At 48.1% G+C, this 14,583-nt stretch overlaps 1 protein-coding gene across 2 annotated transcripts in view; it reads right to left on the reverse strand.

Moving 5' to 3' along the window:
- The window catches only part of ABCG2 (ATP binding cassette subfamily G member 2 (JR blood group)), a 143,720-nt gene that overhangs the window by 66,585 nt on the left and 62,552 nt on the right, over window positions 1-14,583 (reverse strand). The window contains exon 1 of one of the 2 annotated variants that reach the window (XM_066574098.1): window positions 11,840-11,992. The exons of the other annotated variant lie outside the window; for it this stretch is intronic. The gene's annotated coding sequence lies outside the window, so the exon portion shown is untranslated. Of the gene's footprint in view, window positions 1-11,839; window positions 11,993-14,583 lie in introns of those variants that run through there. 2 annotated transcript variants of the gene reach the window in all.

Here is a 14,583-nt window from a genome sequence, read left to right on the forward strand (position 1 = left end):
TGCTGCATTGGCTGCCCATGTATTACCGAACTCAATTTAAACACATCTCCCCCACTCATAGAGCACTCTATGGCGCCGTGCCACCATCCATCACCCTCCCTCCTGTCCATAAATCACCGAGCCCGTGCACTGCACTCTGCCAACACGGTCAGACTAGATGTCCTCCTTATACAAACCTCTCATACTCGCCTAAAGGATTTCACCAGAGCATTACCGACCCTATGGAATATTCTACCTCAAGACATCCGGACAATCCCTGATGCATGGACTTCAGACATGCCCTAAAGACTCACCTCTTCAAAGAAGCATACCAACTCCCCTGATCTTAGTCCCCCACCCTCAAATTACACCCATCATGTACACTCCCTGCCCCCATACCTCCTATACCAACCCCACCCCGTCCTGACTGAGCCCCCAATGCATCAAATGCGCTGCAGAATAAGTTGGCGCTATACAAATAAAGATTATTATTATATTATTAGAAATGTGTTGTTTCTGGGCAGGTGCGCACTCTTTTTGTGAAAGTGGTGGACAGAAGTGCAGAGTGACAAAAGTTACAACATTTTTGTACGAGTAAGACTTGCACCAAATGTTGTGACTTTATGCCAGAGTGTAAAATGTTTTATCAATGAACCTCTTGGGAACTAACATTTTTTGCCCATGACATGATATACAGCAGAGGTACAAATCAATGCCCACTAAGGCCCAAACAGGTAACACTACAGGACATGCATCATCGCACCTTATATGTGGACTATAGAGGTTGTTTCATAATTAGCATAGTAGATTAATACTTCTTCTAAATGACTGGTTATAGCTATGGGTGGCGCAGACCCACAGGGTAAAGCTGGTAGAACAAGAAATACAAACTACATATGGACTGTGTTTTTGCTAAATAAAGCCAGCTAATAAGTGAATCAACACGGAGCCGGAAAATGCAGGTTGTAGGCGAGAGGCAGGCATGACAGGGTTAACGGGGAGCGAAGGGGTTAAGTAAAGCAGAGCTCTGGGTAAGAGAAGGAGGGGGTTAGTGGGGGAAAAGAAAAGAGCGGCAAGAAAGAGGAAGGGGAGGAGTTATAATTCGAAGAATAGCAGTTAGAGCTGAGACGTGGAAGTGTGAGGAAGCAAGAAGACAGGCTGCGACCAGACCAAGAGGGAAGACGAGGAAGAAAAGGTGAAGAAGAAGACCAGGAAGAAAGGGGAAGAGGGAAGACCAGGAAGAAAGGTGAAGAAGAAAGGTGAAGATGGAAGACCAGGAGTCGGGAAGAAGTATCGGGAAGTGAGAGGAGAGGGCAGAGAAGAGGAGCGAAGAATCGGCGTGGAGAAAGAAAGGCAGCGGGGCGAAGAACAGAAGAACATAGTCCCGACATCCACTTACCGGGAGAGAAGATGGAGGACATGCGGAGAAGAATCCGGGCGGAAGCGGAGGAGAGGGGCCTCACCTGGCTGATGAGGATGGTGGATGGTCTCGCGGAAGACGCTGCGCCGGCCCTGGCTGCAGCTCCGATGCCACCTTTACCGGAGGAGAGCGGGAGAAGACCCAGGAGGGCTCGAGCGCCGGTGAGACTGAGCCCGGAGCAGGCGCCTGCCCGGCGGCGCCGCGTGCAGAGCCCCTCCCCCGCCCCACCACGTGCTGTTCCTCCTGCAATCCCTACGGGCAGGGGAAGGAGGCCGGGGGGGGGCGACTGCGCACCGGCGCTACAGTGCAGGAGCGGAGGACCAGCCGCAGGAGAGTGCGGCTGGGCAGCGGTCAGCGTCAGCAACTGAGAGCAGGCATGGAGCGGGGGGAGGTGCTCCTGGACAGGTACCGATCAGAGCGCTCCCCCGGAGCAGCAACAGGCCAGAAGATGGGGGCAGCAGGCAGCGCCCCAACAGGCAACAGGTGGCTGAAGATGGGGGCAGCAGGCAGCGCCCCAACAGGCAACAGGTGGCTGAAGATGGGGGCAGCAGGCAGCGCCCCAACACCACAGAGGCGGCCAGGCGCGCATCGGCGCCACGAAGAGCGGTTGGGATCCAGATTGAGCGGCTTCAGCCAGGAGGAGGACAAGCAGCGGCAAGAAGGGACGACGCAGAGGACGACGAGAGGAATCGGCAGGACGTGGGAGCAGCGGCTGGTAGGTACACAGCCCCCTCGCAGCCAGGCAAGACATCCATGTCAGTTTTGTCCAATGCGTTTAGCCAGGTAGCGCGTGCGGGGGTTAGCACAGGGGCGCTGGCAGGCGGTGGCGCGGCGACAGCTAGCGCGCCGGGTGGGGGCGCTGCTTGGAGTTTTGTGTGGTTTACTTTTGCGTCAGGGGGGGGGGGGCAGGGCAGGCTGCGCCGCCGGTTGCGGCGGATATTTGGCAGTTTAGAGCGTCATCCAGCGTTGCGAGCGGCCCGAGCGGGAGCTCGGCTGGGGGGACTGGGAGTGAACAGGCGGCGAGGGCAGCTATAGAGCAGCCCTCCCCCTCAGTGGTTTCAGCATGGAGCTCAGACGTAGGGTTGCAGGGTGACAGGAGACAGGGCATACCCGGGGGTGCGGGCGCTAACCAGTCAGTAACGGTAGCGGTGCAGACAGAGAAGGATGGGGTTAGATTGGATGATAGAGCAAGAGGGGAAGTGTATGTTTGCTTCGAGGGGCCCTTGGGGGCCCATCTGAAGAAAGAAGTCAGGGAAAAAATATGGAGGGACGAATATGTCGAAATATTCTCCCTCCTTCCCTTGGAGAAATTTAATCTCGACAAGGGGAAGAGAACGGGATTTAAAAAGGAGGAAGAGGAGAAGCGGAGGTGGCGTCTGATCCCACAGACGTTCACTAACTGGCTCCAAGCGTTCGCCATTCTGGCGAGCGTGATTGGGGAAAAAAGCGCCGGAAAATTGTTCCGGCCTTTTTTGCTACTTAGACTCGATCGGCGAAGCCTATCGGGTCTACGGAGGACAGACCTGGCTGCGATACGACGAGCAGTTCAGGCAACGTAAGGCGGTTCGTCCCTCGATCCGGTGGGACCAAAAAGACATCGGGCTGTGGCTGAGGGTTATGGCCCCGTCATGTCTAGGACATCCCTTTCAGAGAGGCGCCGGGTCTTTGGGCTGGGCCTCCACTGCCGGATCAGGACAAGGGGGGCAGGAGGGAAGAGGCCCGGCTTTTGTTGGCAGTTCAACGAAGGCCAATGTAAATTCGGGGCGACATGCAAGTTCAAGCATGCATGTTCCCATTGTAGCGCCGGGTCTCACGGAGCAGTTAAAATGTTTCAAAAGAGGTCGGGGCAGAGGAACAGGGGGTGTTCCAAAAAGGGATGACCCCAGTGAGGGTGGCAGAGATTGCCACCCTTTCTAAATAAATATCCGGATAGGGAAAAGGCGGAACTACTGTTAAAAGGTTTTTTAGAAGGTTTTGTTATCCCACCTCCGGCTCACGGGGTCCCCCTTTTCGGTTAAGAATTTGCGTTCGGCACAGGAGCACCCGGCGGTGGTGGGGAAAAAACTTGCGAAGGAAGTGAGGCTAGGCCGTATGGCCGGCCCCTTTTCCGAACCCCCTGTCCCGGATTTGGTTGTGTCACCACTCGGCGTGGTGCCGAAGAAAGAGCCGAACGAGTTTCGGCTAATTCATCACTTATCCAAAGGGGGCCTCGGTAAATGATGGGATTGACCCTGACATTTGTTCAGTGGTCTATACCTCATTCGATGCTGCCGTTCGGTGGCTTAAGAAATACGGAAGGGGGGCGCTGTTGGCAAAGGTCGATATCGAATCGGCCTTTCGCCTATTGCCAGTGGCGCCTGAGAGCATTAGACTACTTGGGTGTTTTTGGGAGGGAAAATTTTTAGCGGATCACTGTTTGCCTAGGGGATGCTCCATCTCATGCGCATACTTCGAGGCCTTTAGCACGTTCCTCGAATGGGTGGTGAGGGATACCACGGCGGTACAGTCGGTCATCCATTATCTGGATGACTTCTTGTGCGTTGGTCCTGGGGGGTCGCCACTTTGTGCGACCCTGCTGGGTACGGTCCAGTGGGTGGCGGAGCGGTTTGTTTGCAATCATTGCTGGGCAAGCTGAACTTTGCTTGCAGAATTATGCCTATGGGCAGGGTTTTCGGCAGGCGAATGGCGGCAGCGACGGCGGGGGTGCGCGATCCACATCATTTTATTAGGTTAGGAACAGGACACAAAATCTGGCGGTTTCGGACGCTTTTTGAAGCGTTACAACGGCAGGTCGGTTATGATGGCCGAAGTCAGCGAGAACGCGGACTGGGAGCTTTTCACTGATGCGGCAGGGGGGGGGCGGTTTTGGGGCCTACTTTCAGGGCAAGTGGTGCGTGGGCGAATGGCCAGAACAGTGGAAGCGAGAGGGCCTGGTACGAAACCTGGTGCTATTACAGCTCTTTCCAATAGTTGTAGCGGTTGCGCTTTGGGGTGCTCACTTTCGGGATCGAAAGGTGAGGTTTCACTGCGACAACTTGGGGGTCGTGCAGGTCATCAACAATATGACGGCCTCATCTCCTCCAGTTGAAAATTTATTGCGGCATTTGGTACTCGAAGCGCTGACCCTGAACATCTGGGTAGTAGCGGTACACGTTCCAGGAGTCCATAATTCAATTGCGGATGCGCCGGGAGGGGAGGAGACGGGGAGGCATTGCCCTCAACAGCTATGGAACGTGGTAAGCGAGCAGTGGGGGACTTGATTGCACAATCACTGGCTCGGGGGACGAGAGCGGCATATAGCGCTGTGTGGAAGGAGTGGGTGGATTGGGTGGATCAATGTGGGGGGGCTTGCTCTACGGATGATAGGGTGGGGATGTTACTGAGCTTGTTGGGAAGGGGTTCCAGGGAAGGGTGGCCACTGGGGCGGGTCAATAGGTTTATGGCCAGGGTAGCATTTGGGTGTAAATTAAAAGGGGTAGCAGACGTGACAAAAAATTTTACCGTAAAGCAGGCGTTAAAGGGTTTTGGGAGAGGGAAGGGGCGGTCAGATACGAGAAGGCCAGTGTCTTTTAGTATCTTAGAAAGGCTGGGGGGGGCCATAGACGCGTTTTGCGGGGACAATTTTGAGCGCTTGTTGTTTAAAGCGGCCTTTTCCTTGCCATTTTTTGGGGGCGTTTCGTTTGGGAGAATTAGTTCACCTAGCAAGGCAGTAGGGGGAGGAGTGCAGAGGGAGGACGTGAGGTTGGTGGAGGATAGATTGGAAATTTTTGTGCGACGGTCCAAGACAGATCAGGAGGGGAGGGGACAACTGGTACGGTTGGGGAAGGTCGCAGGGGCCGTTATGTGCCCAATTAGATCTTTTAATAGCTATAGTCAAGTTTCAAGTGAAGTCTAACGCAAACTCAGTTTTCACTGTCCTGTAGCTCGGCAGCTGAAAGGTGCAGACCGTGTTTGAAAGAACATTAAGCTTGCGCTCCCAGCCTAGAGCATAAATCCGAGCACCATTCGCGTCTAACACAAACTCACTGTTTTCACCGTCCTGTAGCTCGGCAGCTGAAAGGTGCAGACCGTGTTTGAAAGAGCATTAAGCTTGCGCTCCCAGCCTAGAGCATGAATCCGAGCACGATTCGCGTCTAACACAAACTGACTGTTTTCACCGTCCTGTAGCTCGGCAGCTGAAAGGTGCTGACCGTGTTTGAAAGAACATTAAGCTTGCGCTCCCAGCCTAGAGCATGAATCCGAGCACAATTCGTGTCTAACACAAACTCACTGTTTTCACCGTCCTGTAGCTCGGCAGCTGAAAGGTGCAGACCGTGTTTGAAAGAACATTAAGCTTGCGCTCCCAGCCTAGAGCATGAATCCGAGCACGATTCGCGTCTAACACAAACTCACTGTTTTCACAGTCCTGTAGCTCGCAGCGGTCTATTGTTGCGACACGGGGACGGGCAATTTTTGTCGCGGTTCCAATTCACGGCGGTTTTTAAGAGAACTTTGGAGGCGGCGGGTTTTGACAGCTCGCAGTTTGGGTCCCATTCCTGCAGGGTAGGGGCAGCGACGTAGGCCACAGTCCAGGGTATGGATGAGCAGGCAGTGAGAATGATGGGGCTCAGCACGTTTTAGGTCATATGTGCGACCACACCTGCTATAGATATGAGTTGTAATGTATATATATATTATTAAAAAAAAAATAATAATAAAAAATAAAACTAAAATTTTATTACTTGAAAAGGGGATTTGTCTGTGAGTTATTCTGTTTTGTTTTCTTTCAGGTTGTCATCAGGCATTAGTTTGGGACTGAGTTGGATAGAGTGCCGGACATACTTGTCCTGTACGCTGGGGGTAATGATTTGGGGCAGAGGCCGTTCAGAGATTTATCAAGGGACATCAGGTATGACATACTTAGATTGATGTCGTCATACCCGGGGTTGAAAATAGTCTGGTCGGAGATAGTCCCTAGAAAAACGTGGAGAGGGGTGAGATCGATTAAGGGGTTAGATAAAGCCAGAATCAAGCTGAATAGGGAAGTTTCACACTTTGTTGGGCAGCGGGGGGTTTGCCATTTGGCACATTGATTTGGAGGCGGGCACAGGTAACTATTGGAGGTCGGATGGGGTCCATCTGAACGAAATAGGGACAGATTTATGGATGGAGGGGATTCAGGAGGGGATTGAGCGAGCGTTGTTGTTGTGGCGGGCGGTGCAGGCTTGAGGGGGTCAAGCCGTGCTGGCTGTGGAGGGGTCCCGTGGAGTCAGCAAAGTGGGGGTAGGAGGGGGTAGCAGGGAGCTGGATAGCTTCCTTTCCCCTCTGTAAATTGTTGGTTAGGACTGTTGCCTCTGGGAGTCGCAGGGCGGTGCCTTGCAGTGGTTGTGGGAGGGGTTAGCCAGGTTATGGCTAGCCGTCCTCGGGGTCCGGATGAGGCGACCTGAGGCGAGGTGGTGAGTGGTGGGCCCCCGTGTCTGTCGACTTGCGGCGGGGGCACTGGTAGGGAAATAGTGTTGCCCGAGTCCATAATGCGACGGGTGACAGGCACAACTATTTCCCAGTTTTTCTGGTGAGGCGACAGTCAGGTGGTAGGGCTCCATGGGATCCCTTCCCAGGTTATCTGCGGTTAAAAATGGTTATTTACTGTTTATGTTTTGTGTTAAATAAATGTGGCTGCTGTGGCCATAAATTAATCCAATATTGGCATTGAGTTGTCTTTTAAAGGGGTTGTCCCGCGCCGAAACGGGTTTTTTTTTTTCAACCCCCCCCCCCCGTTCGGCGCGAGACAACCCCGGTGCAGGGGTTAAAAAAGAACACCGGACAGCGCTTACCTTAATCCCCGCGCTCCGGTGACTTCTTACTTACCCGGTGAAGATGGCCGCCGGGATCTTCTACCTCCGTAGACCTCAGCTCTTCTGTGCGGTCCATTGCCGATTCCAGCCTCCTGATTGGCTGGAATCGGCACGTGACGGGGCGGAGCTACACGGAGCTACACCGAGCCCCATTGAGAAGAGCAGAAGACCCGGACTGCGCAAGCGCGTCTAATTTGGCCATTAGACGGCGAAAATTAGACGGCAACCATGGAGACGAGGACGCCAGCAACGGAGCAGGTAAGTGAAAAACTTTTGATAACTTCTGTATGGCTCATAATGAATGCACAATGTACATTACAAAGTGCATTAATATGGCCATACAGAAGTGTATAGACCCACTTGCTGCCGCGGGACAACCCCTTTAAGTTATTGAGGTAAGGTGAGAGGGGGGATAGGTCACAGTCGCCAACGACTCCGTAATAACCTAGTCATGGACTAGAACCCAATCCTGCCATTTAAGGAACTTCATTCACCTCATTAGGCAAACATACAGACCTATATCTATACGGCTATGACATTTTAGAACTTCCCACACCCCACGTATCTAGTAATTACATACAAGTAGCCCGGACTCTTTCTATGAATTGTATAGTAACCCTTGTGAGGATTAATCTTTACTATCTACTGAATGTTGACGTTTGCCGCACATCATTTTGGGGAAAAATTACACTTTTTCCTGGTGTTTTTTTACTGTCCCCAGTCAAAACACATTGTGGGCAGAAGTTTGCTGTAAGGCAATAGGGAAATATGAAATGCACTATGAAAAATGTGTTTTCGTTTTGGTGTTTTCCCTCACATTTATGCATTTTCTCTATTGGAAAAAAAAGCCTAAAAAAGGGCATTTTAAATGTGTGTGAGCAAAGGAATTGCCACCCAAAAAAAGTAGCACATAAAATTTATGACTTTTACTTTTTGTAAGGCACCTTAAAATAAAAAGTTTGTGTCAAGGAAGCTCAAGCGAAGTGATAGCCACCAACTTTTCAGAGAAGTGAAAGCGCTGAGCACACACGTGCCTCGAGTCATTGCATGATGATAAAGCATAAATACTTTTTACAACCTCCACTAAAATTTATTATCTTCTCCTTGCACATGATTTAAGCAATAGTTCCACTTAAAGTTCGAGCCGATATTTGTGACAGACTTTCAGGACTTTTCTTTAATGCTAAGAACATTTCTTATCTTGCAAGTCTGTAGGTGCTGCATTTTTAACTCAGCAACCTCAATGGAAAAGAAAGTATAATAATGTAGCTGGTTTACATGCGTTCTGTTTGACTGTCCCATTGAAAACAGTGAGCGATGCATTTGGACACAAAAAAGGAGGACATGGAGCGACTTTTTTACCTCGCAGCATCCCTGTGGAAAAAAAAAAGCACAAAAGAATGGAGTTCACATTAAGGGCTCCTTCACACGGGCATATTTGCGTGCACAGTGCGCAGAGAAGAGAAGCCATTGATTTCAATGGTTTCGTTCTCATCTCTGTTTTATACACACATGGCATTTGCGCACCAACAGTCCCCATAGAAATCTTTGGAGGGTGTACTAATGTGCACGCAATGTGCAAGAAGATGCACAATGCATTTCACAATTTTGCAGGAAAAACATCACATCTGGATCTCATTAGGCTTAAATAGCCATTTAAATCAGGGCATGATTGCGTCCGGTACGCAAAAAAAAGGGGGCCCTACGAATTAAAAAAATGCAGTTGAATACACAGGCGCACACAAAAGAAAATTAGCTTATGCTGTGAATATGTTGTGCCCATGTGAAGCCGCCCTGAGTGTTGGTTTTTGTTCCCACATCGGTACCCTGTAAGAAGTTTACAGTTACATTTGGAGTTTTCCCTATATACAATGGTTAACCCCTTAGTGACGGAGCTTTTTTGCATTTTCGTTTTTTTCTCCTCCCTTTTAAAAAATCGTAACTCCTTTATTTATCCATCGACGTCGCTGTATGAGGGCTTGTTTTTTGCGGGACGAGTTGTAGTTTTCAATGGTACTATTTATTATACTATATAATGTACTGAAAAAAACTTTAAAAAAAATTCTAAGTGGAGAGAAATTTAAAAAAAACCACGACATTCCGCCATCTTTCGGTGCGTCCTGTTTCTACGGCGCACAAACTACAACAAAATTGACCAGATAACTTTATTCTATGAGTCAGTACGATTACTACAATTTCAAACTTGTATAGTTTTTTTTGCGGTAGTACTTGTATTTTTTTTTTTTTTTTTTAAGATATTTAAATTTTTTTAAATTATTTTTTGTGTCCATTTTCCGCACACAATAACTTTTTTATTTTTCTATCGACATAGTTATGTGAGAGCTCATTTTGTGCGATACGTCCTGTCGTTTCCGTTGGTACCATTGTTGCGTACAATTGACTTTTTGATCCCTTTTTATTACATTTTTTCTCAGAGACAGGGTGACCAAAAAAGTGCATTTCTGGCGTTCTTTATTTTTTTTCAGCCCACGTTCATCGTGTAGGTTAAAAAAATGCATTAATTTGAACGCAGCGATACCAAATACATATTTTTGGTTTAATATTTTGATTTTTTTTATTGCAAATATGGCAAAAGGTTTTTTTTTTAACTTTTATTACTTTTTTTTTTTAATAATTAGTAAAACTTTTTTGTTCTTATTTTTAGACTTTCTTTTAGTCCTCTTAGAGGACCACAACCAGCGATGCTTTGATCGCTCCTGCAGTATGACGTAATGCTATAGCATTACGTCATACTGCTTTTTGACAGGCAGTCTATCAAGCCACCCCACGGGGATGGCCTGATAGGCAGTCTGCTGAGGCAGCCCTGGGGCCTTTTAGAAGGCCCCTGGCTGCCATGACACCTGCACGGCTCCCCAGATCTCACCGCGGGGGGCCGTACGGGACGCCGAATATCATTCGGGGGATTTAAATGCCGCTGTCAGAAGTGACAGCGGCATTTAATCGCAGCTATTGCCCACGGGTGCCAGCTGTAATAAACAGCTGATGCCCGCACTGTATGGAGGGAGATAGCGCCGCTATCTCCCTCCATACACGTCCTGCAACAGCAGGACGTAAAAACACTGTTGGGCCGTCACTAAGGGGTTAAACCTGAATCCATTTCCATGATGCAGTATACCGCGTCCGTTAATTCCCTCAGCACGCTCTGAAACCAACGTTTTATTTACTGCAGTCTGTTAAGGGATTTCAGAGAACCTCTCAGACCTGCATTTACTTTAGCCGTGGTGCCGAGTCTGCAGAGATTATCTGCGCTCTGTCCGCTGTGTAGGAACCTGCCATTACAAAAAAAGCTGGAAATTACGCAGCCTGGAATATGTTGATCTACAGTACATTTTCTCAATTTATGAGGAGATCAAAAAATGATTCATTTTGACCATAAAATATTTAAAATTTCTGTTTATAGCCGTATTAACAGATTATTTCACAGATTGGATAGAATGTATTTATTCAGTAAATTTGCCAATTGTACTCGCTTTAAAAAAATTGTCAAACATGTGACAAATTGTAAAGGTTTTGCATAGCTCTGTGGTTTTCGGAGATCCGCTAGTCCCGGGATATCATTGCAGAACAGGTTTAAGGCTCACACAAAAGTGTATTTTGGCTGTTTATTATGCCGATATTTTTCACGTGCGTAATATGCAATACATGGCAAATACGCATGCGTATTCACTGCATGTTTTACACAACCATATACCAAAATATGTATAAGGGCGGCTTCATGCAAGCGAATAAACGAGGTTTAAAGAGGTTGATTTGCCCGCCTGTGTATAGTACTATACTGTTTGCGCACGCAGGGCCAGGTCACACGGACAAACATTCTTTCCATAGATTATATGGCTGTTTAAGCCTAATGAGGTCCAGATGTATTCTTTTGCCCACATTTTGCGCCGTGTTTCACCCTTCTTCTTGCGTATTTCCGCACCTAACATAGACTTATATGGAACCTTGGCGGCGCAAAACGTAAGAAAATAGAGCACCTTTTTACCCACTTTTTATTGCCCACCACAAAATTGTGTTATTTGCATGAGCAAGAAAACGCAGGTCCGAATGGCCCAATGTAAATCAATTAGCAGCCAAAATACGCTCAATTAAATAAGCCCTAAATACTCATGTTTCAGACTAAAAAAATCATATTGCATTATATGTACACACACATACACAATATGTAATATTGTGATAGTATATATAATTTTTTTTTTTGGGGGGGGGGGGGGGATATAATATAATATATTTTAAAAAGTGAGGGGAAAAGGCCTGAAAAATCAGTCCAGGCTAGGACGCAAACTGTAGTCACAGCTCTTCAGGCATAGGAGACTGCTCGAGTTCCCTGAACTTGCCCTTACAGTTACACTGGCCATCACACACGATTAATATTACAGATGGAATCTAGTAAGGAAACACAACTATCATAAAAGTATACAAATCCAATTAAACTGTAGCTGAAGTGCAAATAAAAACCTATAACTTAAAGCATCCGTACTCATGTTTCCATTTTTCAAGTCACGCATCAGCTAGCACAGCAGACACAGACTGGGGTTACATGACAAGTGATTTATAGTATGTTATGTAAGTCCAGCAAAGCACTTACCTCCCAGCAGCTGAGCAGCACTGCGGTCTATGAAGGATCTAGCTGAGTAGTCACAGAGGCATGAATGACCCCCAGCTCTGCTGTTCTCCTCGGCATCTGCTCTGTCTTTGAGGACACAGCGCAGATAACAAGGGGACATAGACACGTGTGGGGTGGAGACTTCCCATGATGTCATGATGAAGACAGCCCTATTAGCTGCACACATCCTACATTCTTTGGCCAACTTTTAACTAATTATTATTGATCATACAAGCTGGGAGGAGAGCAAAGTCCCAGCAGTAGCCGATCTGCGAGGTTTCATCATACTATAGGAGTGCCAAACGTCTCCTGTTATAAAACCAGGAATGATTGCACTGAGCGCAACACTGTATCCAGATAAAAAATGGATACAGACAGAAATCTAGTGAAATAGATGCAAAAGAGCATCCCACCTACCGCAGCGCACGGTTCCTTTTTTTTTTTTTTTTTTAAGGAAAGGGGATCTTGTTTTACAGTGTTCACAGCGCAGTAAAAATCTCATGTTAACTACGGATACGTACAATTGCTGCGATAACAAATTTTCATAGTTTTTATGTTTTACTACTTCTTTTTTAAAATTGTGCTTTTTTTGCCACTTTCTGACCCCAATAACTTTTTTTTCCAAACAATGCATCTTTGTGCTTGTTTTTTACAGGGTGCGCTGTAGTTGTTATCGGTACCAATATGGCGTATATTTAGAAAAGTTCAAGTTTATTTGTGTTCCATTTTTCTGCTCCAAAAACTGAACATAGAGATGAAAAGCCCTGAAGCCCATGTGAACGATTCCTAAAACACACGCAGCATCACATTTACCATGTTAGATAAGCAGGGCAGGAGCGTTTCATAAGCGGTGACTCAGTTTACTACCATAATAGCATGAAGGCAAAGGTGAGACAAGTTACCTGCACGGCAGTCTGTCTATCACTCCCAGGAAGAGACAATGACTTACAGCGCGTGACACAAGGCTCCGAGCTGCTAAGATTACAGGCATCCTTTCACATGAACTTTTCTATATAGTTACAGACGATACATAATGGAGCTGATGTACTAAATAATACCCCTTTTACACGGGACAATTCTAGTTCAAATGAGCGCACAAGCGAAAGACGTCAACGCTAGATGTTTGCACTTGTGCAGAGTGTTTAGACAGGCAGATCACCCCTGAGAAAAACTAACATAATTGGTATTGCCGTGTCTATAAAGGTTCAATATATCAAAAATACTGTGCGCATTTCATAAATAGCTCCTGCTCTATTTTTATGCATACTAAAGAACTCCATAGAAGTCTATGGGAGGTGCTCGAATGCGCAAGCTATACGCAAGGGGATGCACAATACGCTCTGTAAAACCATGGGGAAAGAACACATCTGGACTTCATTACGCTAAATAGCCTTTAAAATCAGGATGGGGGAGCTGTGGGGTGTCATGTGCGCATATGGACAGGGTATGCGTGCACAAAGACATCTAGTACAATGCGCAGACATACGCAAATCAACCTTATTGACTGCATAAATTTGTTGCGCTGAGGCGAGCACTTTGCACATATGATCATCCAACAGGAACTGTCTCTGGGTAGCCCTAGAGCAGTGATGGCGAACCTTTTAGAGACCGAGTGCCCAAACTGCAATCCAAAACCCACTTATTTATTGTAAAGTGCCAACACGTCAGGGGCGGGGCTTATCACAACGTATGATTTTACCCCGGTCGTTCTAAAAAGGACAGGGCCGCTTCAAAATAGACAGGGTGCAGATTTTGACTTCTTTTGGATGCGGAAATGCTGTGGAATTTACCAGGGAAATTTCCGCTGAGGACATTCTGCAGCATTTCCACCTCGTGTAAACATATCCCAGCAGTGATATTGACCCCCCCACAGCGGCCCCAGCAGTAAGGGTGAGCCCCCTAGAGCAGCCCCAATGCTAATAGTGACCCACCCCAGAGCGGCTTTAGTGGTTATAGTGACCCCGCACAGCGGCTTCAGCAGTAATAGTGACATCCCACAATGGCCCCCCAGTCGTAATAGTGACATCCCACAATGGCCCCCCAGTAGTAATAGAGACACCACACAGTGGTCTCAGTGGTAATAGTGACACCACACAGTGGTCTCAGTGGTAATAGTGACATCCCACATCAGCCCAGTAGTAATAGTGACATCTCACAGTAGCCCCCAGTAGTAATAGTGACATCTCACAGTAGCCAGTAGTAATAGTGACATCCCATAGTGGCCCCTGTAGTAATAGCGCCCCCCTCTGAGACCCAAATTTCCCTCCCCCCCCCCCTCCTCTGCTTGGCTCTGTTGCTGCCACTGATCCTAGGAGCACACTGTGACATGCTGCCGGACACATCCTCCCCTCCCCTGCTCTCGCGGAATCAAGTAGGAGACATCAGAGGAGGGGGGAGGAGGATCCTGGCTGCACACTGACATCACAGTGTGCGCCGGGATCAGCGCCTCTAGCAGCGCTGCTGAGTGAATACCAGCAGGGGAGCCGCGGCACCCCTGCTGGTATTTACTAATGTGGTGAGCGGCCGATGGTGGCGAGTGCCAGCTGGAAAGGCTCTGAGTGCCGCCTCTGGCACGCGTGCCATAGGTTTGCCACCACTGCCCTAGAGTCTACCAACGAGGGCTAAAGAATCACAGAGTAAGGCCAGATTCATGCAAGCATATGCGTATTTGTGTGCAGGAGTGCAGCGTTTTGGCAAAACGAGTGACTTGTTTTTTTGCACTTGAA

The sequence above is a fragment of the Eleutherodactylus coqui genome, chromosome 7 (assembly GCF_035609145.1).
Source record: "Eleutherodactylus coqui strain aEleCoq1 chromosome 7, aEleCoq1.hap1, whole genome shotgun sequence".
NCBI lineage: Eukaryota > Metazoa > Chordata > Amphibia > Anura > Eleutherodactylidae > Eleutherodactylus > Eleutherodactylus coqui.